This window comes from Chrysemys picta, chromosome 19 (genome assembly GCF_011386835.1).
Source record: "Chrysemys picta bellii isolate R12L10 chromosome 19, ASM1138683v2, whole genome shotgun sequence".
In the NCBI taxonomy this organism is placed as follows: Eukaryota; Metazoa; Chordata; order Testudines; family Emydidae; genus Chrysemys; species Chrysemys picta.
Window position 1 is genome coordinate 15,465,595 of NC_088809.1, and position 25,108 is coordinate 15,490,702.

At 41.5% G+C, this 25,108-nt stretch overlaps 1 long non-coding RNA gene across 1 annotated transcript in view; it reads right to left on the bottom strand.

Moving 5' to 3' along the window:
- Window positions 1-5,606: 5,606 nt before the first annotated feature.
- LOC135976624 (uncharacterized) overlaps window positions 5,607-25,108 on the bottom strand; it is a 111,104-nt gene continuing 91,602 nt past the window's right edge. Inside the window, exon 6 of the long non-coding RNA XR_010593921.1 lies at window positions 5,607-5,753. This is a non-coding gene — a long non-coding RNA (uncharacterized LOC135976624). The remainder of the gene's footprint in view (window positions 5,754-25,108) is intronic.

A 25,108-nucleotide genomic window follows, 5' to 3' on the forward strand; every position in this document is an offset into this window, starting at 1 on the left:
TTTTCTTTACAGGCTGCAATAAAATTAACACCCATGGTTGAGCTGAAACTTGGCAATGATACTTCAGGAAAGGTATGGTTCATGCAGCAGTATTAGATTATCTTCAATCTCTACTAATCAAATTTAGAATAAAAAGATGAATCAATTATTTCAAAGGTTCAATTTTCCAATCCTCACAAACTCAAAACTCCCATTGAGCTCAAGGAAAGTAAGACTGGGTCCTTTGCGTATTTGTGGCATTGAGGTTAATGGAAGATTTAGATGCACAAGAAATGCAGGATCTGGTCATAAGAGTATTTGAAAAAGAATTATTATACTCATAAAAATGAAAGGGTATTTATTCAAATATTCCTATATATGAAGGAATCTCATGAGTTCTTTTCCATAGTCCTTTCTCAGCCAGCTCACTGCTGCCCCTGTTCTCCTTAAGCTTTTCTTACTAATTCAGCTTTTAAATATTTATAAAAACCTCACAGATGGGGTGAGGGAGGAGAAGCTGAAGATGTGAAACAGAATTAATTTAATAAGGAAAAGGCTAGAAGCCCATTATTGGTTTCAGCAGCCTCTTTTCATGCTGCATATTGTAACAAGGAATAATTAATTTGAAAGGCCTTGATCTTTTGGAGATCTTTCATTAATATTATTATTAATAGCATTTCACATCCACTCTCCCCACTTCCCGGGTGTTGGCTGTAAGTACTTCATTGCCTCAGGACACCCACACACTGCCACAATACAGAAGGCTGAATTTAAAAGGCCACTGCTTTCTCAAATGTCAGGCAGGTATAATGCTGGGATACTGTTTCGCATAGGAGATGGGATTAGGTTAAAAGGCACTGACCTGGACTTTGGCCCCAAACTCAAACCCAATTCTTTTCCAGGCTCTAATCAATTCTATTCTCTTGCATATATGTCCCTTGTCATTTATTTTGGTCTATTTGTGATAGTCTTCCTTGCCTTTACCTATCATTTATATTATGGTAGCTCTAAAGCCCCCAGTAGAGCTCAGGGCCCCACTGTGCTTGGTGCTGTACAAACACATTGTGAGAGAGAACTAATGCTCTGAAATCTAAATAGGTAAGAAAACAAAGGAAAGGGGAGGAGAAACATAGGCACAGAGAGGGTTATGTGCCTTGCACTAGGTCAGCAACAGAGCTCAGGATAGACTCCGGGTCTCCGGATTCCCAGACCAGAGACCTAGTCACTGTACCACACTGACTGCTTATGTCTATTTAGGTTGTGAGCTTTCTAAGTCAGGGACCGTCTCTCACTGTGTTTGTAGAGCACCTCACTCAAGAGGGCTCCTGTCCCCAATTGAAGCATTATTTGAATATAAAGAATTAAATCAGAAAAACAGGTTAACTTTCTTTTTAATGGCCCTTGTCTGCTGCGTGCCCCTTACATTGCTTAATTCCAGCCAGGTCTAGAAGCAAAAACGTTGCCACAATCTGAGAAAGCCTCCCCTTCCAAGATCTCTGTGTCATTTTGCAGACTCAGGGTTTGGACAAGCCTTTGGATGGTCCTCAGAGCAAACCAAACCCTCGGGAACTTTAAAGTCCTTCCACTGACCTCTACTGTAGCCTAAAGTATAGATCATCTCAACAACATTGAAAAATCTGCTTCCAACTTAAATCAAAAAAGGGAACGTGAATACGTAGACAACACCATTCCATTCTTCACCGGGTGCAAGCCATACAAAGAGCAAGCAGTAGCATCTGGCCCATCTGCAGGTTTCAGCACCAGTTGTGTTAGCAGCTTGGGAGTAGCCCCTGGATGTGTCACTGTGTTAGGTTCCGGATGTGCCATCTGTGGTGTCTCCTCCCCAGACGCCATGTGCATTATTTTTATTGTTTGTTACATTTCTGTCATCTTGTGGGTAACAGTCAATACAAATGTTTCATGGAGATCTCTATCCAAGTTCCTATATAGCTAGTTTCTTCCTAACTTTACATGCAGAACAAAACATAATATACATTTCATTTCCAACTGATTTCTTAAGAGGAAAGAATTCCAGCCATCTGCCACATACATAAACTGCTCTTCTTCTTATTCAAATGCAAAAAAAAAAAAGCCTTTTTATTTACAAAAAAGGGGTGGAGAGAACCCTACAGACAAATGAGCCCCTCTGTTTCCTGTCTAAACTATTATAGTTCAGAAATTCAGTGATAATTATTGGGATTACAATCCTTTATTTTAAGCAAGGCTGAAATAAATGTTGGTTCAGAGCAGCTGAATCTATCAGTTGTCTTCCTAAATTGATGAATCATCAGGCCAGTTCAGCCTCTTTCAATTTAAAAAGCAATTGGTCCAAAGCCTGAAATTTAAACAATATAGACCTGTTTTGAACTAAATAATATACTCTCTCTCCTTCCCAGATTTAACACATTCCCTTGGTAGAGAAAGAAACAAAGACAGAGATACAGAGTGGCACAGCGAATTAACTAGACTCAACTACACAATCTGTGGCTATAATTTTATCACAGGTTTTGAGGATAATATAAACCAAATGATGCTCAAGTGGATTATTCGTGTCACTCGGATTTCAGTATACTAATATAGCATCATAATCACAGAAACGTACAGCTGGAAAGGAACTCGAGTAGTCATCCAGTCCAGACCCCTGCACTGAGGCAGGACCAACTAGTAAGTATAAGTTCGGGTGAATTTTATTTTTCAGATACCCTTGAACCAGCCAAAGTACATAGAGCTACATTTGCAGCAGAACAAGCCAGAGATGTAAGCGGGTTTCAGCTTCATTTTCCATGACTCTTCTCCAGTATCCACTCCGGTGAGCATTCCTGCCCCTAAACCCGTTTGCTAGAAACCACGTGGGGAGTCAAGACAAAAGGAGAGCCAGCTCAGCTTGTCACAGGATGAGGAGAGGCAGGGTAGTCCCGCAGTTAGCATACTCTCACTCATTTTTGTATTTGATAGCTTCACATGCTTGGTAGGTCTTATGGCTGACCGATTCACAAGGAACTTCCCCCTGGGTTTTCCTACAGATTAGGACATCCACACCCATTGTTCACTATCCTCTGTGAACCCCTGAGGCCAGCTCCCAGCTGAGCACGTATGGGGGAGGAGGGGAAGGGAAGGGACATGTCCTATTAACATCTCACCTAATCCTAAAACCAGATTGAGTCCACTTGCTCCTAAACACAACCTATAGTCACCTGAAGGACTGCTCTGGGTTAAGCCAGCTGACAGTATCCCCTAGGGAACATTTCAGCATCCGTGGATTACTGCAGTGCTTAATTTGCACTTCATTTGGCTGAGCCCCGGCACTTCTGGGCTTGGCAGTGCATAGCCCCGGCACCTCTGGGCTTGCCCCATCAGTTATGAAAGTAAAAAAAATTGCTTGAGTCCCGGCATCTCTTTCATTACACATTAAGCACTGGATCACTGGCTTACAAACTGTTCTGACCCATCCACTTTCAACTCCCCAGCAATCCTCCCAGCACCCTACATCAGCCCTCTGCCCAAGATGGGAGAAGGGGAGTGGGTAACAGAGTCAGCCGTGATGGCTAGGAATTCTGCGGCACCAGGACAACTCTCAGCTGCCTCTTTGGCACAAAGCAGCCACATAAGGGGGCCACTATTCTGTGGTTGTTTCAGTTTTCAGAGATGAGTGACACGTGTGTAGTTGAAAAACACATGACAACTGACAGGCAGCACTATCACTGAAACAGGCTTAGGATGCAACTGTGTGATAGCTTTAGCCAGGAAAAATGAAGTTTCCCGACTACTGATTATATTGCCAGAGTATTTTACAAGAGCTAATCATAATACTTTTCATCAACAGACAATTAAAGGTTGATTTTTAGTTCAGGTATTTTTGCATCCATGTACCTCTGCTGGAACAAAAAGGTCCATCGTCAGACAATTAACCCAGTTCAAAACTATTAGCAAATTGCAGTGTATCACTCTGGAGTTATACGTCACAAATTAACTGTTAAGTATTGTAAATGAGCCCACTGTCCTTAACCCCTCTGTATAATTAGGAACTAATTACTGTTATCTGATGTTCCTTTTCGGGCTGCAGAAAATGTGCATTCAGCACAGAAGTCAAGTTTCCATACTGGTAGGGTTACCATACGTCCGGATTTTCCCGGACATGTCCGGCTTTTTGGGCTCCAAATCCCCGTCCGGGGGGAAATCCCAAAAAGCCGGACATGTCCGGGAAAATCGGGACATGCGGGGCCGGCGGTGCCGAGCCGGGGCCGGGGGTGCCGGGCCGGGGGCGGTGCCGGGCCAGGCGCTGGGGACCGGCAGTGCTGGGCAGGTTGGGGGTGCTTGGCCGGGGGCTGGCCCGGGGCCGGCACCCCAGGGCCCGAGCCGACCCAGGCTGGAGACGCCGGGGGGGCCAGACTGGGCCGCGCCTCCTCCTCCCCCCACCCCACCCTTACCTGCTTCAGGCTTCCCGCGAATCAAATGTTCGCGGGAAGCAGGGGAGGGGGCGGAGTTGGGGCGGGGACTTTGGGGAAGGGGTGGAGTTGGGGCGGGGGGGCGTGGGCGGGCTGGGGGTGGGGCCGGGGCCCCGTGGAGTGTCCTCCTTTTGGACACTGAAAATATGGTAACCCTACATACTGGTCACTGAGAGCATGTGAAAAAATAAATAAAGCCATGAAAGTAGTTGAGACTGGTGTGATTTTGAAACTAATTATTAAAGCTGCTTACATTCCACTGTAGGGCTTGAATTCACCATGGGTGAAACTCATCCCTGTGCAGAGGGCCAGCACCAGGCATATGCTCCATTTCAATCCAACTTAAGCTCCATTTACAAGTCTGAAGTGGAACTTCAGTGATACACAGGCCTCTGCTTGCCCTTTGCACAGTAAATTCCATCCACATTGAGTAAGAACAGCATCAGCAGTGTAACAAAAGCTCAAATAAAAAATTACAAGGGTTCTCATGCTTTGTGACAGAAGCGGCTAAACATGCCTCTCACTGCCTTTATGGCTCTGAAGATAACCTTTTGAATAGGAAATAATGCCTGACTGCATTACTAGAGTCCTGAACCAATGCCCACTGAAGTCAACAGAAAGACTCCCATTGACTTCAGCTATGTCTCTGCAAATATAGAAAAAGCAATTTCACCAAGAAAGGTGTTACCAATTCTGAAGCTCAGTGATGACCATTTAATTGTTCTGCAATTGTAGATGAATCATGAATAGAGCTTTATGCAGCGTAAAATGGATTTATTTGGGTTTTAGACCCCACTGGGAGTTGGGCATCTGAGTGTTAAAGACAAGCACACTTCTGTAAGCTGCTTTCAGTTAAGTCTGCAGCTTTGAGGCAAGTAATTCAGACCCTGGGTCTTTGTTGGAGCAGATGGGGGTGTCTGGCTCAGCAAGACAGGGTGTTGGGGTCCCGAGCTGGCAGGGAAAGCAGGGGCAGAAAAAAGTCTTGGCACATCAGGTGGCAGCTCCCAAGGGGGGTTCTGTGATCTAACCTATCACACATGTAATATACATATTATATTAAACATGATTATTGCTTTGATGAGCGACTGCTGTTCCATTCATTTACCCTTGCAATAACCCTCTCTGAACAGCTGAAGCCAACGTCCATTTTTAACAGCCTCATTTCAAATCACTTACCTGTTTACCGCAGCATTCAGTTCCCCACATTCTTCTGCATTCTTGAAACAAACAGAACTGATGTACTTTCGCATATTTGCTGTTTTGTCACACCCTGTTTTCCCAGCTCTCATTTCAGGCATTTGAAAACAGATGAAATTGTGCAGGCAAATGCTGGAAAAATAAATAATGTTAGTATATGTAATTCAGTGCAAGCATCATTTTCCACTTTTTAAAAATTCAATGGATAAACTAGAAAGCTGACAGGGGGAGAAAAACCATGATGTTAACATCTGACTTTTATAAGCCTTCATAATTTTATCATCACTTAATGGCTTTTTGCAAGCATCCAGTTTTACTTTGTATATCTTGTTGCATAAAATGATCATTAACAAGCTGTATTACCCAATTATGCTGTTCCCTTCTACTTCTGGTTAACACCGCGGCTATAAATTTAACACTGTCTGTGCAGCATGTGCAAAACCTTCTGACAGAATCTCATGCCCATGAAGAACAGGATATGGAGAGAGAGACACACAGAGAGAGAGAGAGTGTGTCAATTCATTTGACAAACTGACTGGTATCACTGCAGTGTAATGGTCCCAAATTGCAGTGGAAGAGAACAACATTGATGATCAACATCAAAGGGTCAAGATGAATTAAATATTTATGGCTCTAGGGCTTGATGACAGCTTTCGAGGTGATCTCCCTAACTGATCACTTCAAGCGGATACATATCTCATGGAAGTTGGCCCACTGCAGCTGCAGTGGTTTCTGATGTTTATATTTATTTCCTGCTACACTGTTAACCATACACTGTTGCAAAGAGCCACCAATGTGCGTCTATTTTCCAGAATGGTACAGCAGAAAATGTTTCATGTGGATCAGGTTTCTTCAGCTAACACACCACAATGATGACCCTTTGCTAGAGTTAGTCAAACTATTAGTTACAAACAAAATGTGTTACAAATAATATTTTTTAAAAGGGCGGGGCGGGGGGGTGGAGCGGGAGAGAAGAATCCCAGGAAAAAATGGCCAACAAACATGCTAATTTTTTTAAAATTTTCAGCAAGATATAGTGCTGGTCAAAAGTGTCTGAATTTGCTTTTTTCAATTTTGTCAAATTTTTCCCTTTTTTTTTTTTTTTTTTTTTTTTTAACAATTCTAGTTCGTTTCAAATGAGATTACGTCCATGCTTATGGTTAACCACGTGCATTCTAGAAAAGCGATGTGCCAATATTCAGTAAGGACAACTGGGATGACCCAGATAACTACATGTTGGTTAGCCTGACTTCAATTCCAGGCAAAATAATGGAAAAGCTGATATGGGATTCAATAAAAAAAAGTATATAATTAATGAAAACGTTTCATTCTTTGACGTTATACGTTTGGTCGATAAAAGTAACTGAATAGGTGTAATAGCCTTTTGCAAGGCTTTGACAGTACTGCACAACATTCTGATAAAAATTAGCACTATACATTATCAGTAAAGCACATGTAAAGTGGCTGAGACTTGGCTGACAGATCTCAAAAAGTAGCTGTCAATAGGGAATCATCATGCATTGGGGGTGATTCTAGTGTATTTGTCACTTTGAAGTATTTGCCAAATAATTTGGCTGAATAATTTTCAGACTCTGGATTGTTCGCTTTGACTAACTTTATTCATGCTGTGTGGTTACTTCTTCTAAATAGGACAGTATTGTTTTACATTGCTTGACTGGATAACAACTATTTCAGACAAGAGAATAGTGAGTGAATAATGAATCCCACCCACTTCTGATGGGAGTTGTCAGGTGAAAGATAATTCGTGATAAAATTAATGAAGCTTATTGCAATGGATGAGCAGACAGCACTCCAGTTTCTAAGGGTACATCTACACTACAGCGGGGAGTCGATTTAAGATACGCAAATTCAGCTACGTGAATAGCGTAGCTGAATTCGACGTGTCGCAGCCGAATTACCCCGCTGTGAGGACGGCGGCAAAATCGACTTCTGCAGCTTTCTGTCGACGGCGCTTACTCCCACCTCCACTGGTGGAGTAAGAGCGTCGATTCGGGGATCGATTGTCGCGTCCCGATGGGACGCGATAAATCGATCCCCGAGAGGTCGATTTCTACCCGCCGATTCAGGCGGGTAATGTAGACCTAGCCTAAGCAATGCCGATACTGATGGCTCCTGTGCTGTTGTGAGCTTCTTCTCTTTTTGTCCCTTCACTGTTATATTTTGTGGATTGCTGCTGAAAGTTTTGAAGATTGTGGTCTCTTGAAAACTGTGCTACAATGATAAGGTATCACTTTAAATTGTAAGGGGCTTCTTGGTCCCGCTTGCAGACAAGGGGCTCTAATCGTGATTTGGATCTTTTTGGGTCGTCTGCAAAGAGCCAGCCTGGGACGAGATGGGAGTAAGTTGTGCCTCTCTGGCTTAGGGAGCAGCCTACTTTGTGCGTGAGTGTGAGTGTCTTAGGCTATGTATACACTACGCACCTTTTACCGGCACAGCTGTGCTGCTACAGCCGTGCCGCTAAAAGGTGCGCAGTGTATCTGCTCTTTGTCGGCAGGAGAGCTCTCCCACCGACAAAATAAATCCACCCCCAACAAGAGGCGGTAGCTTTGTCGGCAGGAGAGCATCTCCCACCAACAAAGCGCTGTCCACACAGGCGTTTTTTGTCGGTAAAACTTTTGTCCACACCCCGGAAGACAAAAGTTTTACCGACAAAAGTACAGTGTAGACAAAGCCTAAGAAATACAGTAGTGTTATGTTGCCACATTCCAGAAAAAAAATTCTTATAACTTCTCTGTGTGTATGCCCTGAGCATAACAAAAATGAAGTGATTTTAAAGAGAGATTTGAATGAAAATAGAGGGCTAGAGTTGGAAGCCTTTTCCAACTATAAGGCAGTCGCATGGAGCAACGTGATAACGCAATGAGCAAGTTGCGTTGTAGAGGAACATTTTTGTATTTACTGTCAGAAGTTGCCATGAGGCAAATTTTCAGACACACGTTTGTCACTCCTCACACTCTATTTCCCAAGTCCACATTGGCAATTCTACATTTGCCAAGTCTATGTTGCAAATTGCAATTTCTTTAAGTAGTAAAGGCCTGGTCTACACCTACAACTTCGGCATGTTGCTTGGGGATGTGAAAAATTCAGACACCTGAGAAATGTAGTTGCGCCAGCCTAAGCCCCAGTGTAGACAACTCTACGGGTATGTTTATACTACCCGCCGGATCGGCAGGCAGCGATCGATCCAGTGGGGGTCAATTTATTGCGTCTAGTCTAGACTAGACTAAATCGACCACCGAGCACTCTCCCGTCGACTCCTGTACTCCACCAGCACGAGAGGCGCTGGCAGAGTCGACGAGGGAGCATCAGCAGTTATTCACGTAGCTGAAGTCACGTAATTTAGATCGATTCCCCCCGGCCTCCCAGTGTAGACCAGGCCTAGGAGTTCAAATTGATGAATTATTCTGTCATCCTAGCTACTGCGTCTCAGAGAGGTGGATTTACTACAGCGACAGAAGAATCCATCCCACGGTCATTGTAAGTCCTGCAGCTGTGCTACAGTAGTGTTTCTAGTGTGAACACACCCTAAATTTCTGTAGAGTGGTTTAGCCTCTACTCCAAAATAGGATCTAACTGTGATATATTGGCTAGCAATGTGACTGTTTAATGAAGATCACTGTGTATCATCCTAGCCATCTTGTTCAGTATATCTTTGTCCCCAAGCCTCACCATGCCCACATTTTCTTGCTTAGAAAGCATGACAATTCCTGCCCTTGTTTTTCTACAATCTAAGAGCCCATTCCCACTCCTGAGTTCCCACACCAGAGCCACCATCCTTCCAGCGGAACAGATCAGAATCTCTGTTGAATCTCTCCATTGTCACGGACTGATTGTTATTTCACATGGAGCCCCATTGCGGAGATGGTCAAAAGAATTTTAACAGAAAAAAATGGGAATCGGGCCCATCCCTAGCTATTCTGGGGCCCTACGCAGTCCCCCCCCCCCCCCAAGGGAGGTGGGGGGAGCCCAGGCCTCCGTGGGGAGGGAAAGGCTGGCCCCAGGCCTCACGGGGGGCACGGGGCTGGCTTGGGGAGCAGGGGGGAACCATCCCCCAGCACTCACCAGCGGCGCAGCTGAGGCTGGGTCACTGCACTTCCCGCCACCGGTGTGTGCAGGCCAGGCCCTGCTGCAATCCTCAGGGGAGTGGGGGTGGGGCAGAGGCGGGGAAAGCATGTGGAGAGGCGGAGCAGGGGCAGGGTGGGAAGGTGTGGGGCGGAGCAGGGGCAGGGGCCCTGGGGTTCCCCAAATTTCCTGGTGCCCTATGCAGCTGCATACTTTGCATATGAGTAAGGACAGCCCTGATGGGAATGACGTTTTTGCAAAAATGTCCATCTAATTTTTTGACCAGCTAATAATACTATTGTGCAGCTTAAAAGGCTCCTTTCTCCAACCCTGTGCCTGCCCTTCCTGGAATGGTAACTTCCCTGGGTTCAATTTTTCCATTTCATCCTGTTCAATCTCACCTCTTGCCCTCATATATTGATGTTACTCACTTATCCACTTCTTTCCCTGTGCAGTACTCACCATCTTACCACCACCTGTTCTGCTTCACTCCGCTCCCCTTCTCTCTCTCTTCCTTCTCTACTCTCGGTACCCTCTTGCCCTGCTTTCTCTACCCTTTGCCCCCTTCTGTTCGGCTGCATCCTGTCTTCCCCACCCCCCAGTAGTGCTATCCCTGTTTAGGTTTGCTCCAGGTCTCTGGAATGAGAAGGTGAAAACTGTGCACAGTTTGCAGAGCTTTGAATAAGCATTTTCAGGCTCAGGAAGCTTTCATTTTGCTCCCAACACACAGAGTTAATGGAGCAAAGTGGGGAGGAGAAGAGAATAAAGCCAAGACTATATAGCGCCAGGATCGGTATTTACCCAAGTCGGTATTACTGTTACTAAAGAAACATAAGAGGACTAACGATACTGTTAAGTCTCTGGTCACCATACAGAATGGCAGCAAGTGTTTTCTTTAGAAGGCAAAAATGAAGTTATTAGGTAACTGTTAATTTCCTAATCAATGCATAATCTCCAGAATTTATTTTTATAGACTACTGAAAATAAGGGAGGAGAGGAGAAATGTGCTTCTGCATTAATGACATCTGGTACCAGCAATTTGCAGTTATTTTGACTGGTACAGTACTTAAATCACTCATAAAACATAAAACTCAGTGAGCTAATAGCAGTCTCCAGAAGCAAGAAACATACTTTGTGGAAATTATACTTCCACAGGACCAGATTAATTTAATTACAATTAAATTTTTTTTAGAAAATGGCAGTAATAGACATTTGTGGCAAATAATGTGATTATAAATGGCTCCCACTACTATGCTAGATATTATTAGCTCCAAAAAGCCTCTTCGAGCTGCGTGATATCACTGCCACTATCAATCACTGCATATGAAAGGTTGTGCAAAATTTTGTTGGAATAATATAAATCATTTACACTCATGACTATACAAGCATCTCTGATATTTCCTCAAAGGCTACAGACTGAGCAAGAAGAAAGGAGCATTTGCTGTAACAAATGTTGGATGCTTATCCTTTAAAAAAGGAAGAAGGGAAAATAATTCATGGATCCAGACAACCAGAAACCTAAAGTCAAGAAAAACTATTATGTAATAGCAGGGTCTGTGGAGTCAATACTAAAAATTCACAGGATTGATTTTTGTAGAACTAACTCGAAATAGGTGATCTGATTTTTTTTTTAAAGGATCCCTTCTGAACGATTGACCATTTCTGGATCTGAACATGATCAAGCCTTTCTGTAGATCCAAAGACATCAAATTACCTTCACACACTGTCCTCCTTCCAATTAATTATGGGTTTTCTGCAGTTTTGCACCTCCAATTTAGGCCAGCAGCAGAAATGAAAATGCCAAAATACTACAGAAAAAGGCCATTTCATCTGACAGGTGTAGGTAAAATTGGAACTCTCCGGAGAGCCCATTTTTGTGAGATTTGTAACCAAATTTTGCAGACTGGAGAGGTTTGCAAAAGTACCTGTTTCTAGATAGGAAGCCATAGCTCAGATTTTGAGGTTTGCCCATCATTTGTACCAACTCTATACACATAAAAACTAATACAGTCAAGCATCACATGTGAAACAATTGCAGGGACTAACATAGATCCTGGACTTGTAAACCCTTTTTCACATGAACAGTGATAATTGATTTCAGTGGGGCCAGGATTTCACCAATGGCATAAAGTCAGACTTCATGATCCCTTTGGCCTTAAACTCTACGAATTTGGCCCTAAAAAACTTTTTCAAACTGATTGTGGATAAATGTGGATTTTACTTATAGCAGACACTGCTAATCACAGGCCTAGTACAGTTTGTTTTCGGCTCGTGCTGTCACAGTACATGGCAACTGAACCTATATTCCCTCTCTGTGGTTCAGCCAGGCCACCCACTCTAGATTTCAGTCTCCCCTGGCCATCACCTCTCAAGTGGAGACATGAGTCTCTTTCCCTTCTGACCAGGCTGCACGGTCCCCTGACTATACTGTGGATAACTCTCTGCTATTGAGTTAAGCCGGCTTCTTTACTTTCTCTTCAGAGACTAACAACTGAGTAATTGTCTACAGTTATAAGGTACCTCCCAGCATTTCCTATGCAAGCCTATTTTATTCTTAAGGTAAAAGCATATTATAAGAGAAAACATATTACAAACAAGAAAAGAACCTATAAAGATGCTAACCAAGCTTAACAGAGATCACCCCAACCCTAACACAGACTCTGGCAGGAGCCGGGCTTCAACACCCCACCCCAGGGATTTCCTTGTGGCTTCAGGTTCATCAGAGCTTCAGAGCAAGCACAGTGTCTTCTTGGGCCTCAGGGGAGCCAGTTCTTCCAAACCTTCAAAAAGGATTGGGACCTTCTGTGGACCAGGGTCCTGTCCATTCGCTGAATCAGGAAGGCAGCCTGTTTAGGCAGACTGTCTTTTGCTGAGAATAGAACTCGGAAGGCAGGAAACTGTTCGGCTTGGAGATACCCCAGTCAGAAGGCAGAGAGATGTGCGTCTCCCACCTCAGAAGGGTCACAGCTGGGGAGCCAGAAACCTGAGAGCAGGTACCTTTGCTGAACCATAATGGGGAAGTACAGGTGCAGTTGCCCTGAACTGTGACATATAACCAATGGAATCAAAGTTAGAGTCTCACGATCCTTTGCTATCCTCATTTCCTCCCTCCTGAAGTCTGATTCCACAACCCCAGTTATCCATGCTCCCTGGTTCTTGACATGAGGGGAGCCTCATTTTCCCACCTTAGCCACAGACAAAAGTGGCTAATTTAGGATTTTCTCCATATTTCTGGTCTAAGGAGCTTGCGCTGTACATCTAAATTAGCACTTTAAAGGCTCCACCATGTGAATTGACTCAATACATTATGACAGCTCCTTCCTTCTATCATGCCAAATTTTTGCATCATTAATGCTTCAGTCACCTCCACTTCAAAGAATTATGTGAGGCTTAGAAGATGCATCAAGGAGTGCAGATTCTCATGTGCATGTCCTGTATGTTTTCATGACAGCTTCCACATAATTCAGCGGTGCTAATTGGAAGGTGCTACCTAATGTACAGATTATGATCACTTTGCATTCAATTTTCAATGGAAGACCAAATCATAACATACATGAAAGAGAACTAGCTTCCATCAGCAGCCCTGGTCTACAAGTTACAGAGCTAATTTTAAGTGGAGAAGCAGAAAAAACATTGGGTGGAAGGAGCAGAAGTTTGAGAGAAGTAAATAATTCATTTATGGTTACAGGCAAAGTGATTCCTATATATTCCTTTTATGCTCACAATGATATCAAGTGATATCATTTCATTGAGTGGTACACGATTAGACTCATGCTACATGATACAGCCTCCTGATGAAGGGTATTCGCTTTATGGTAAATCATTGACTTTGTGATCCTATAAAACTATGGGGGTGGTGAAAGTCCCATCATGCGATATTTACAAAATATGGCTGAATAAAAAAAAACTAGAAACAGGCTAACAGAAAATAATTCTGCAATTGTAGGGAAGTAGCATTGATGACCTAGCAGAACTTTTCCAGGACTAGATTCTAGGAGTTTGAATTCTCAAAATAATCTCACAGAATGTGGCCCAGTGAGACCTATTGGCTCCTCATATATGAAACAAGATTTTCAGTCATTTCTGTACACATAAGCAAAATACAGGTTACCAGACATTCAAGAGGATCAGTTAATGTTTGGTAGAACATCATCTCTTCCAACATGGGCATCTGCTGTGAAGACAGACACTGGCCTATCTTCTTTGTTGACAGGGATTTGAAATCTTCATTCTCCAGCAGATGAGAGATTACTGTATTGATTGTTGCAGAAGATGTGGTAATAAATTAATCAATAAATAAATACCATGCACAAGTTGCATAGCAGCTTACCTCTCCATTTGCTGGACAGATATTAGTAGGCTTGAACTGATGTTCCTAATTTAGAATTGCTCTAACTCCCACAAGTCTAGACAAAGATGATGGAAGATTTTCCCTTTACCACCTTCAGAATTGAAATTGCCTCATCACATGAAACAAGATGTATTTACTGTGGATGCTACGTACATCACAGGACGTTAAGCCATTCTGCTAAATAGCAGCTATCTCAGAATATGTAACAATAATGGGCCAGCTGGAGAGCAAGACCTTTCAGCTTCCGATGCTACATTTATTTTTAAATCAAAGCTTCAGATGTTGGACTGCAAAAGCAGCTATGCTTTATAAAAGTTTTACAGTAACCTTTTTTGCATTGGGCATCTGAACAACTAGCTAGTTTCAAATTTGTGCAGATTTCAGCTAACCTTTCCATCGGCTCACACCCACCAAGTTTCCAGATTGTTTCACAGGGAACCACTTTTGCCTCCCAGTGAAATAGAGTCCTGTACATACAGACCCAGGATCACTCTTAGTTTAAATGGTCTTCTGGGAGAAAGCCTGGTGGTTTCCACCAATCCAAAGTATTCAGTTCTGCAGCGAGTTGGCTCAGTCCATGTTCTTAAGGAACCAGCTAGCTGGCCTGTTCCCCCATTCCGGAATGCAAGAGAGGTCTTCTAGGATCACATCCCCTTCTAGGAATTGTATTACAGAGAATCAGACAGCCTGCAAGAATACAACTTCCCCTATCTCTTGTTATACATCTTAACACTTCTATTTCAGTGCACAGTGGAGCATCTCACTCCCAGAGGGAATTAAACCCCCCTTTTACTGCACTTAGAGAGACATTCCATTTGCACAATCCCTTTATGTTCTTCATACTGCAATAATTCCATTGTGCATCTTAGCATTATATTATTTTTGGTATGTTATTCATGCTGGGGGGAAATGTACTAGATACCGAAGTCGGAATTCACCTGACAATGACATGTGTCCCTCTGAAGTGGGTATTAAGAAGCTTCACTAATAGCATTATGTTTATCAGAAATTGTTTGAGGAGCAGCCTTGCTAGAATGGGAATCCCTGCCACAATAGAAATGGCAAAGGCAGCAGCCGCCATTTGGATTCAAGTGGAAACTAGTTATTTTATGTACATATAAAATTTCAACTAAATGGTTTTTCGTTGTGTGTAACCAAGCCTATAATTGAATCCTGGTTGTTGTGGGTTTTATTTTTAAAGAAACTAGTTTTCACAACTTCTTCCAGTCAATATTTTAAGTACAGTGAATTTGCAATGGAAAGCCACAGCACAGTCCGAAAAGACACAGTTCCTGATATTCAAATAGATACAGAAAACATGTAATTATACCATATTTCTTGCTGAGCACAAGCTGCCAACTTGCGGTTTGCAGAAGCTCCTTCCAGCAGAGAAACACAAGCATGCTGAATAGAGATCGAGAGACTAAACAGAATTTAGAGATTAACCCAAAATTTTGTGTTTTAGTAACATGAGAAACTCAGGGACAAAATTATATTCAGGGGATATTTTCACCTAAGTGTGAAATATTTCCACACCACTTTGCAGCAAAGAATGTAAAGCTAAAGCTACATTGGTGTAAACAACAGTCCAAGAATTACAGACGTGGCTGCCATCAATTTATCTTATCGTTATTTTTCATATTACAGTAGTGTCCTGAAGTCCCAGCTGAGATCAGCCCCCGTGGTTAGATATTATCTGTAAAATGGTAACACTTCAAGGCCCCAGTGAAATTGAAGCCCGTTATGCTAGACAATGGACAATCTCACTGTAGGTTCTTTAGTGCAGGGAATGTCTCTGAGGATCTATGGCCAACACTTTTTTTAGTAACTTGATTTTGAATGGTCAGTGCGAGATGCCTTAAATGGGAGTGTGAGCAAGGGCTCTGCAGTGTCTGAAAATCAGACCCCCTTTAAAGCATCTCAGGTTGGGCACCCAACAATTGAGGCACCTAAAATCACAGCCAGACAGACAAAGGAAGAACTATAATCCTCATTTTACAGAGGTGGATAGTGTGACAACTAAGGGCCACACTGTAAAGGTATTTAGGGCTCCCAGTGGGATTTACAAAGCACCTAGAGGCCTAACTCCCACTGATTTCAGTGGGACTTACCCAAGGTCATGAAGGAAATCAGGGATTTCCACATATAGGACCAGATTACACCAAACACCTACCCCCTATATCCTGCCTTTGGAAAATATTAAGGAGAAAAGCCTGGAGACAGTCTGAGAACCCAAGTTAAATATGGATATTCATTAAAAGATACCCCCCTTCAAAGTTTATCATAGGCAAGGAGGATGCAGGCAGCAGCAGTTTTTTTACATAATTAATAAAATAATAAACAAAAATAATAATACCACCATCTAGATCTTCATCAGGAGATCTCAGAGCACTTAAAGGAAGGCAGTATCATTATCTCCTTTCACAGATGGGGAAAGTGATGCACGGAAAGATGAAGTGACTTACCCAAGGCCATCAGTGGCAGAACTAGGAATAGAACCCAGCTGTCCTGAGGCCCAGTCCAGTGCTCTATCCTCCAGACACACTGCCTTTGCTGCATATATCTTATTGATTATTTTTGTCCATACTGACAGACTTTTGAAAAATGGAGAAAAATAAAATCACAACATTGTTGAATTTTTGCCCCTTTTTTGGTGAAATTTGAAATTTTGATTCATTTAAATTTTGGTTCTAGTTCGAGCTCTGCTGCGGATTGACTGCTATATATTGGTCAAGTCATTTAATCCCAGTCTCAGTTTCCTTCTCTGTAAAATGGGAATAAATAACCATCTCTCTCTAAAGTGAGATGATCATAATGGTCCCTTCTGACCTTAAAGTCTATGAGTCTTCACAGATTCTTGCACAGAGGTTATGTAATTGGAGGTTACAGTCAAGGATATTTAACGCTGTATCTAACACTTTCAGGACGATAAAACCACTCTCTTAAAGGCAGATTTATACAGAGCTGCGTAACGTTTCAGAACTGAATATGTGTTTGTTACAGTAAGGCAGTCTTATCCAGAACATACATTTTCTGAACCCCAAAAATGTGCTGAAAGCGAGCCTCATATATTACCTTTGTCCGTGAAAAAATAGATTAATACTATCATCCCTCTGCCTCTGCAGCATAAATGTTTTCTGTCTCCAGAAGCAATCAGGATTCAATGCACACAAAATATATCCAATCATGTATTCAACCGAGCCATCCAAGAAATAACACTGATGTCACAGAAAAATATGCATCCTTTTAAAAATGTTACCATTGATAAGGTGAATTATCTTGCATCTAAAATGTGCCTTGGAGGAAACTCTTGCTATCAGTTGTCACACTTGCAAAAGTTATGTGTGTACAGTTTATTGCAAATTGCAGCCCTCACCAAAGAGCTTCAAACTAGAAATTGCATGTTCTTCATTGATTACACTGCAAAACTGAGAGAGCGTGCAAATATTCTGCTCATTTATAATTCAGTCTATGAAAAGGTCTCTGGAGGCCGGCAAGCAGTGCCACAAAAGCTGTAAAACAGTGAAAAACGAAACATAGCTTATGCGGTGTGTTGCCCAATAAAACTGCATTTCCTTCATGGGTAATACTTGTCTTTTTTTATGTTACTTTGATTTACCAGTGAGCACGGAAAGCAGAAATCAGTTAACAAGACACCACCATCTCAGCTCTCTAGTCCCTATCTATAAGGCCCTAAAGTGCATGCTTAAATTTAAGCATGTGACTAATCCCATCCCTGTTCATTGAAGTGAATGAGAGTTAGGCACCTGCTGAAAAGTTAATCATGTGTTTAAGTGTTCTGCTGAATACAGATAGGATTATTTGCACCCTTAAAGGTTACCGTGTACTTAAGTGCTTTGCTCAATTGAAGCCTAAAGAATTTGCAGACTGGTTAAACTGAGGTCTCAAAATTCCATTAGAATTTAGCATTCAGGCTGGGGTTTTCTGTTGTTGTTTTAAGCAGAAATTCTTTCCACACCTCCCCATCCTGCCTATTATTTTGGACAATGCTCTAATTTCCATTCAACAAGATTAGTAACGTTAGCTGTGGCTGGCGACACATATTGTTGAGTAGCCCACACGCTATAGGATTGCATCCCTGGTCAGGGAACATAAGGCAGGCTGGCTGGGCAGGTCACGCCACTTGCACTAAGAAGGGGCAGGAGCACTCTACAGGCTGGGGAAGCAGAAATGGAGATTAGCAGCCTGATCTATTTCTCACTGAAGTCAACAAGAGGCTTTCCATTGACTTCAGTGGGAGATGGACCAAGGGCTACCTCTCCACTTCCTAATGAGTATCCCTTTCAGTTGACCACTCAATGACTGAGCAAGGATCTTCTGCAGAGCTATGCCAACAGAGCCCCTAGAGGAGATGAAGCAGAAAATGACTGAAGGTTGTTCTGCTGCCAAAGCTACGCCACCTCCCCAAACAACATTAGCTGAGCCAACAAAAGCACTCATCAGCCCAGTTGCATCTACACCAGGGTTTTTGTTGGTGTAGCTTTGTCGGCCAGGGGTGTCTTTTTTTTTTTTTTTTTACACTCCTAGCCGATGTAGTGCTTATGCCCAAATAAATCTGTTAGTCTCTAAGGTGCCAGAAGTACTCCTCGTTCTTCTAGCTGATGTAGTTATGCTGGCAAACATTTGTAGTGTAAACTAAACCTACCTCAGGCAGGCAGGCATTATAGTAACAACATAGTAGCTACTGTCAGTTTGTAAATTAGTACTTAGGAATGGATGGGGTAACATATTTCACATATAAGTTATTAGAATTGAGCAAATAATAATTCACAAAAACTTAGGTTGTAAGCCAGGGACAGTCTTTTGTTCTATGTTTGTACAGTGCCTAGCACAATACATTTCTGGTCCATGACAAGCGCTCCTAGACACTACCACAACATTTATTTATTTTATATTATTTGGGGCGGGGGGTTCTTTTTGTATTGTTTTTAAAACTCTCTGGATTAATTACAGCTCCTCTTGAAACGTGTTGCTTAACTGTAATTTGTCAGACATGCCACATGATACTGTTTCCTGACTGAACAACTACACAAGCATTTCCGGTGGCACTGCTGAAATTTGTTTCTGCCGATACATCTTAACAAATTGCAGCATTTGAGTGTTAGTGGAAAGTGAACAAAAAAGTGAGGAGGGGCTTAGCAAATACACTGAAATAGAACATTCACAGTCATTTTATTTATACTGTCCCTTAATTCTAGTTATTACATTGGTGTTTATTGCTAATGAAATAAAGTTCTAATAAAACACATCAGGCAACTCCTCAATAAGGAAAAACTTTCTATGGGCATTAGAACCATGGTCCATGCATGCCTATTCAAGCTCATTGTCTTCTGTATCAGAGATCATTATAGCGCACACTGCCTCTGTATGAAGATTTCATACACATTTTATACAAAACCATGTAGTCATATGGCAAAAAGCAGCGTTTCTTTTTTTCTTGTATAAATATGCACACAAATTATTTATATTTTTACATAATAGCTTATTCAATGCAGTCTTAAAAATTGTCTGCCAAGATGGCTCATTCATATAAAGACATAGAAAAAAGGAACAATAGTGCATAATTACTTTACAAATGGTTTCGTGGAGTAATTATATCATTAGTCCTGAGTGGCTTCAGCTTCAAAGTGTTCTGTCACTAATCTTTTGAATACATTTTTGTAAGGAACTAAGTGAATATCACTAGGGAAAAGACTTGTATAGAGGAGAACCAGCTTATAAATAGATTTTTACTCCAATTCCTCTTGGCTTTTTGAAAAATGTACAATTCTCCGTTGCTATTACACTTGATATAGTGAAAGCGTAAACATCTGACAGCTGCTAATGTGTGCCACCTACGTAGCAACCTAGAGTGAAAACTATGCTCACATAGCAGTATACCTTCCATTTCATTTAATTTGCCTCAATATATTCACCCCTGTGCAGAGGGCTCACTCAATGATACAGGTCACTCAAGTCTTACTTAAGCCCTTCATTAAGGACTTAAAAGGCTCATGTCCCTTGAAAGACACAACTAAGGGCAGGTCTACACTACAGGGCTAAGTCAACCTAAGTTATGTAACTCCAGTTACGTGAATAATGTAGCTGGAGTCAACATACCTTAGGTCGGCTTAGTGCGGTGTCTACACCGCGCTGGGTTGACAGGAGAAACTCTCCCGTCGACTTACCTCATGCTTCTCGTTCCGGTGGAGTACCGGAGTCGATGGGAGAGCGATCGGTGGTCTATTTAGCGGGTCTTCACTAGACCCACTAAATCGACCCCCACTGGATCGATCGCTGCAGCATCAATCCACGGTAAGTGGAGACAAGCCCTAACTGTCCTCATGCCCTTTGCCCACTCATCTCTGTGCCTTCACATCCTCTTTCATGTGAAACCCCCTCTCCAACCTCATAAGCCAGCTCTCCACACACTCCTCTCAAATCACACTTCTCGTAGATGATACAAGTCCCTGTTCACTGCCAACCACAAAGAAAAGCATACAAGTTAGACTTGCTTTCTGTGGCTGAGATCCACCATCCTTCACCAGTATGGTGCCTTTTTAGATTGAAATATTTTTGAGCAGAAGCCCAAGGGGTGCCGGAACTAGGGTGCTTTGGGTGCTACCACACCCCCTGGCTTGAAGTAGTTTCCATCATACACAGGGTTTATCATTTTGTTCAATGGCACTTAGCACCCCCACTATAAAAACAGTTCCTACATCACTGCAGAAGCCCCTTGTTTTATTTTCTGAGCTAGATCTTTAGCTGGGGTAAACAGAGCTGCACAAATGTTCACAAGTTTAGGATCCAGACTCACTACCGGTAAATGACACTACAAGAATCAACCCGTTCTAAAGAAAAATTAAACTAGCTGCCCGAACTCCAAAAAACTTAATATTTGATATATTTCAGCTTCTTCTTCCCTAATAATCATTTAGTTCTGAATAACTCTTTCCCACAGGCAGATTTAGTTTAGGTATATTACTTCTACAATAAATGAACTTATTTAATTGTGCATTATTTAATTGTGCAGATCGAGGGACTTGATCGTTCCCCTCTATTCGACATTGGTGAAGCCTCACCTGGAGTACTGTGTCCAGTTTTGGGCCCCACACTACAAGAAGGATGTGGAAAAATTGGAAAGAGTCCAGCGGAGGGCAACAAAAATGATTAGGGGGCTGGAGCACATGAGTTATGAGGAGAGGCTGAGGGAACTGGGATTGTTTACTCTGCAGAAGAGAAGAATGAGGGGGGATTTGATAGCTGCTTTCAACTACCTGAAAGGGGGTTCCAAAGAGGATGGATCTAGACTGTTCTCAGTGGTACCAGATGACAGAACAAGGAGTAATGGTCTCAAGTTGCAGTGGGGGAGCTTTAGGTTGGATATTAGGAAAAACTTTTTCACTAGGAGGGTGGTGAAGCACTGGAATGGATTACCTAGGGAAGTGGTGGAATCTCCTTCCTTAGGGGTTTTTAAGGTCAGGCTTGACAAAGCCCTGGCTGGGATGATTTAGTTAGGATTAGGTCCTGCTTTGAGCAGGTAGTTGGACTAGATGACCTCCTGAGGTCCCTTCCAACCCTGATATTCTATGATTCTATTCAAATCACTCCTTTGCCTTAAGTGCATGTTGTGTCTGTAATTTTGTGAAAACTTTGTCAACATTTAAATTTAGCAGATCTACAGTTATTTCACTAGAATATTTATTTACTTAGACTGTAAACTCTTTGGGATAGGGACAGTCTTTTTGTTCCATGTTTGAAGAGTGCGTAACATAATGGGACCCTATGCCATGACTGGGGCTCCTAGACATTATCATGATGTAAATAATAAATAAAAATCCTAATACTAATAAATATAAATAGACCATTCCAATATGGGTGTGCCTATTATACTGAATTCTTTCTCGTCTCCTGTTTACTGACCTGCAGTATGGGGCTCCTATGTAACAAGTCAGGAGGAACTGATTTATTCCTTAGAATCTACAGTCTGCACAAGAATTAACTTCTCATTGATCAATTCATTCAGATGCTAAAAGTCCATTGAGTAAAAGTATCTGGGCGAGCCAAGTCATTCCAAATATTGGAGACAAATGGCAAGAATTCTCTTGATATTATCCTGCACCAATTAAAAAAAATGACGACTTCAAAAACCAAGTTCAATTAATGATATCTTCTCTGCAAAAATATCCCAGCTACTACAGTATATCATAAGAATCACATTAATGTAGCGCAAGTTACCATGATGTAACAAGAGTCTTTATTAATTATCTATACCATATAAAGTCTTCTCAGGAAAATGTGAAGCTGTTTGCTTAAAAAGGTGGGGAGAGAGCATTAGAAGCATACATATAATTTGTGAAGTGAATACAGATGTCTGGTAAGTCATTTTTACAGCAATTAATAAGACCCTGGGGTACATCAATTTCAATCGCTTTGATCACCAACTAAAAATACCTTACATGCACTGTTTAATACAGTTAGTACTTGACAGGTATGAAGGGAACTATTATATTGTCACATTCACTCTTCTGAAGCCATTAATGCAGCACAATGTGACTGACAGCGCCAGACATTTGGTGAGACATGGCAAGTAGGTGGGGTTAGGTCAAGACACTGTTCAGGGGACATTGGCTGCATGATTATTTGCATAGGCCTGGCTAGTGATTTCCAGAAACGCACAGCAAGCTAACATACAAGTCAGAGTCCTAACTGGAAATCTATTACCTCCTAAATTAGCATGTTATTTGTAAGGTATAAGGCAATTAACTCTGCTTTTACACCTGCCCAGATCTTGCTACGCTAGCGACTGGCTTAATTTATTTGTGGAGAGACAGGTGTATACATTGATAAACTGCGTGTTGAAGCCTTTTTGTTCAAAACTAAACAAAGCCCAAATGTTTTGACTTTTTCCTGAATGATTGTTTGTTTTGTTTTCTATCAAGACAATTCAGCAACTTTGACATGAGTTTGGTGAAATGTTTTGGTTCACCTGACTGCATTTATTTTGGTAAACAAAAAAATCTCATTAAAAAAAAATATGTGTCTCAGCTCTGCCCATGAGTGATATGTTTTTAACGTTGATTTAACAGACACGATACTACGTGGTCCAGGGAATAAGGCACTGGGACTGGCAGTGTGGGGGACCTTAATTATATTCCACGTTCTGCTAATGACTCATTACATGAGCAAGGTATTTAAATTGTGTGCCTCAGTTTCCCCATCTATAAAATTGCATGATGAAAGTTGCCCTTCTTTTTGAAGGAATTTGAGATCCTTGAATGAAAAATTCTATAGAAGGCTAAGTAGTATTTGACTGAAATAGGTTTGTCATTTCAGATAAGTGCAGTGTTAGTTTTTTAGCCAATTTGAAAAACTACTGTTCCATGGGAAATATTTAAAACTTCTTAGTCTATGGAGGGGAGGGGGATAAAACTGTTGACATTTTTGTAAATATTATAAAGAACAAAGGCATTTAATATTGAAGAACATCATGTTTGCAAATATGCAAAATCTACCTTCCATAAACTTTAAGCATACAGTATATGGTAGATTTGCTTGGTTTTGTTTTAACAATTAAAACAACAAAAACAGTCCCAGTGGTTTTAATGGAACTTTGTATAATTTCATCATAGAAGCTACATAATATGACCTAGCACTTCATACCTTATAACGCTTTATGATTAAAATGTACTGGCCTTTTTAAGTAAAAGGCTATGAAAAATAGTCCGGTCACTGAAAGGTCCCTGGAAAATTACAGTTTAGATTCCACTGCCAACAATAAATGTGCATCCTGCATTCCATGCTGTAGCTCTGTCTTTGCTATTAACAAGTGGCCACTAAATTATCACAGGTGTATATATCCCTCTGGATAAACACTATGCTACAGCTAAGAATTAGACTAGCAGACAATAACAATAAATAACATTTAGCACTTACATAGAGCTTTACATTTCCAAAGTGATTTACAAACACTAATTAATTAGTACTCCGGGGAAAGTAAAATAAGAGCAAATGTCTTGCATTATGCCATGAAAACAAATATGTTGTAACATACTGGGTAACACACTGTCCGCTCCTGAATATAATCAGAACTATTCAACTGTGTATCATAAATCATGTACTGCTAGCTGCTAAAGGAGATTCTCCTTAAGTTTCAAATAGTAAGAAGATTTTATTTCCATCCCCACTCTTGTTGCAAAGTGACCATAATGTACAATATATATATATATATATTTGTTACAATATGGTACAATATAACTGACCAGAGAGGATTTACATAAAGTTTTCTAAAACAGGAAGTAGTCTGCTATGTTTTCCAATCTCCTGTAGAACTGTGAGATTCTGATAAAAATGTGCCACATAAAAATCAGAGACCAAGACTTTCAAAAATAGAAATCAAAAGTTAGGATTCAAAAATCTATAGTTAGGCATCCAAATAAGAACCCTGATTCTCAGAAAGGCTGAGCACCCAATAATTCACGGTGGATTTATTTAGTTTAACCGTAGGTTCCTATTTTTGAAAATCTTGACCAAATTTTGTCATTGTTTTGTTCCAGGTGACTTTGCCGCCAGTTCAATAAAATATGAGAAACTTGGAATAGGCCCATTTTCATTCATAAAAATGTTCATCCATGGAGCATACCCTTTATTTAGGCAAAATGGGTTCATTTTCAAGAGTTCAATGAAATTTAGGAGAAAAGATTTGAATTTCCAAGTAGTTTCACCCTTCTCTGTAAATATTTCATTAGCTTTTCAAACTTAAGCATCCACATTCCTTTCAGGAATTTCACCCCCCAGGCTCCAAAAAGGTTTCAAGCGCCCCCTCTTCCCCTCCCCCCGGTTCCCCCGATTATCCCACAGCTGCTTCTCTGCACCTTCCACTGATGAATATGGCACTGGCTAATGTCAGAGACACAGTACCGGACTAAATGAAATATGGCAATCCTGTGTGCCTATTACCCTGACAAGGCATATAATTTTAAAAAGTAAAACAAAGTAGTTGCAACATTTTGATTTCTGACTTCATCCAAGCTCAGACAGCGTACATACAGTT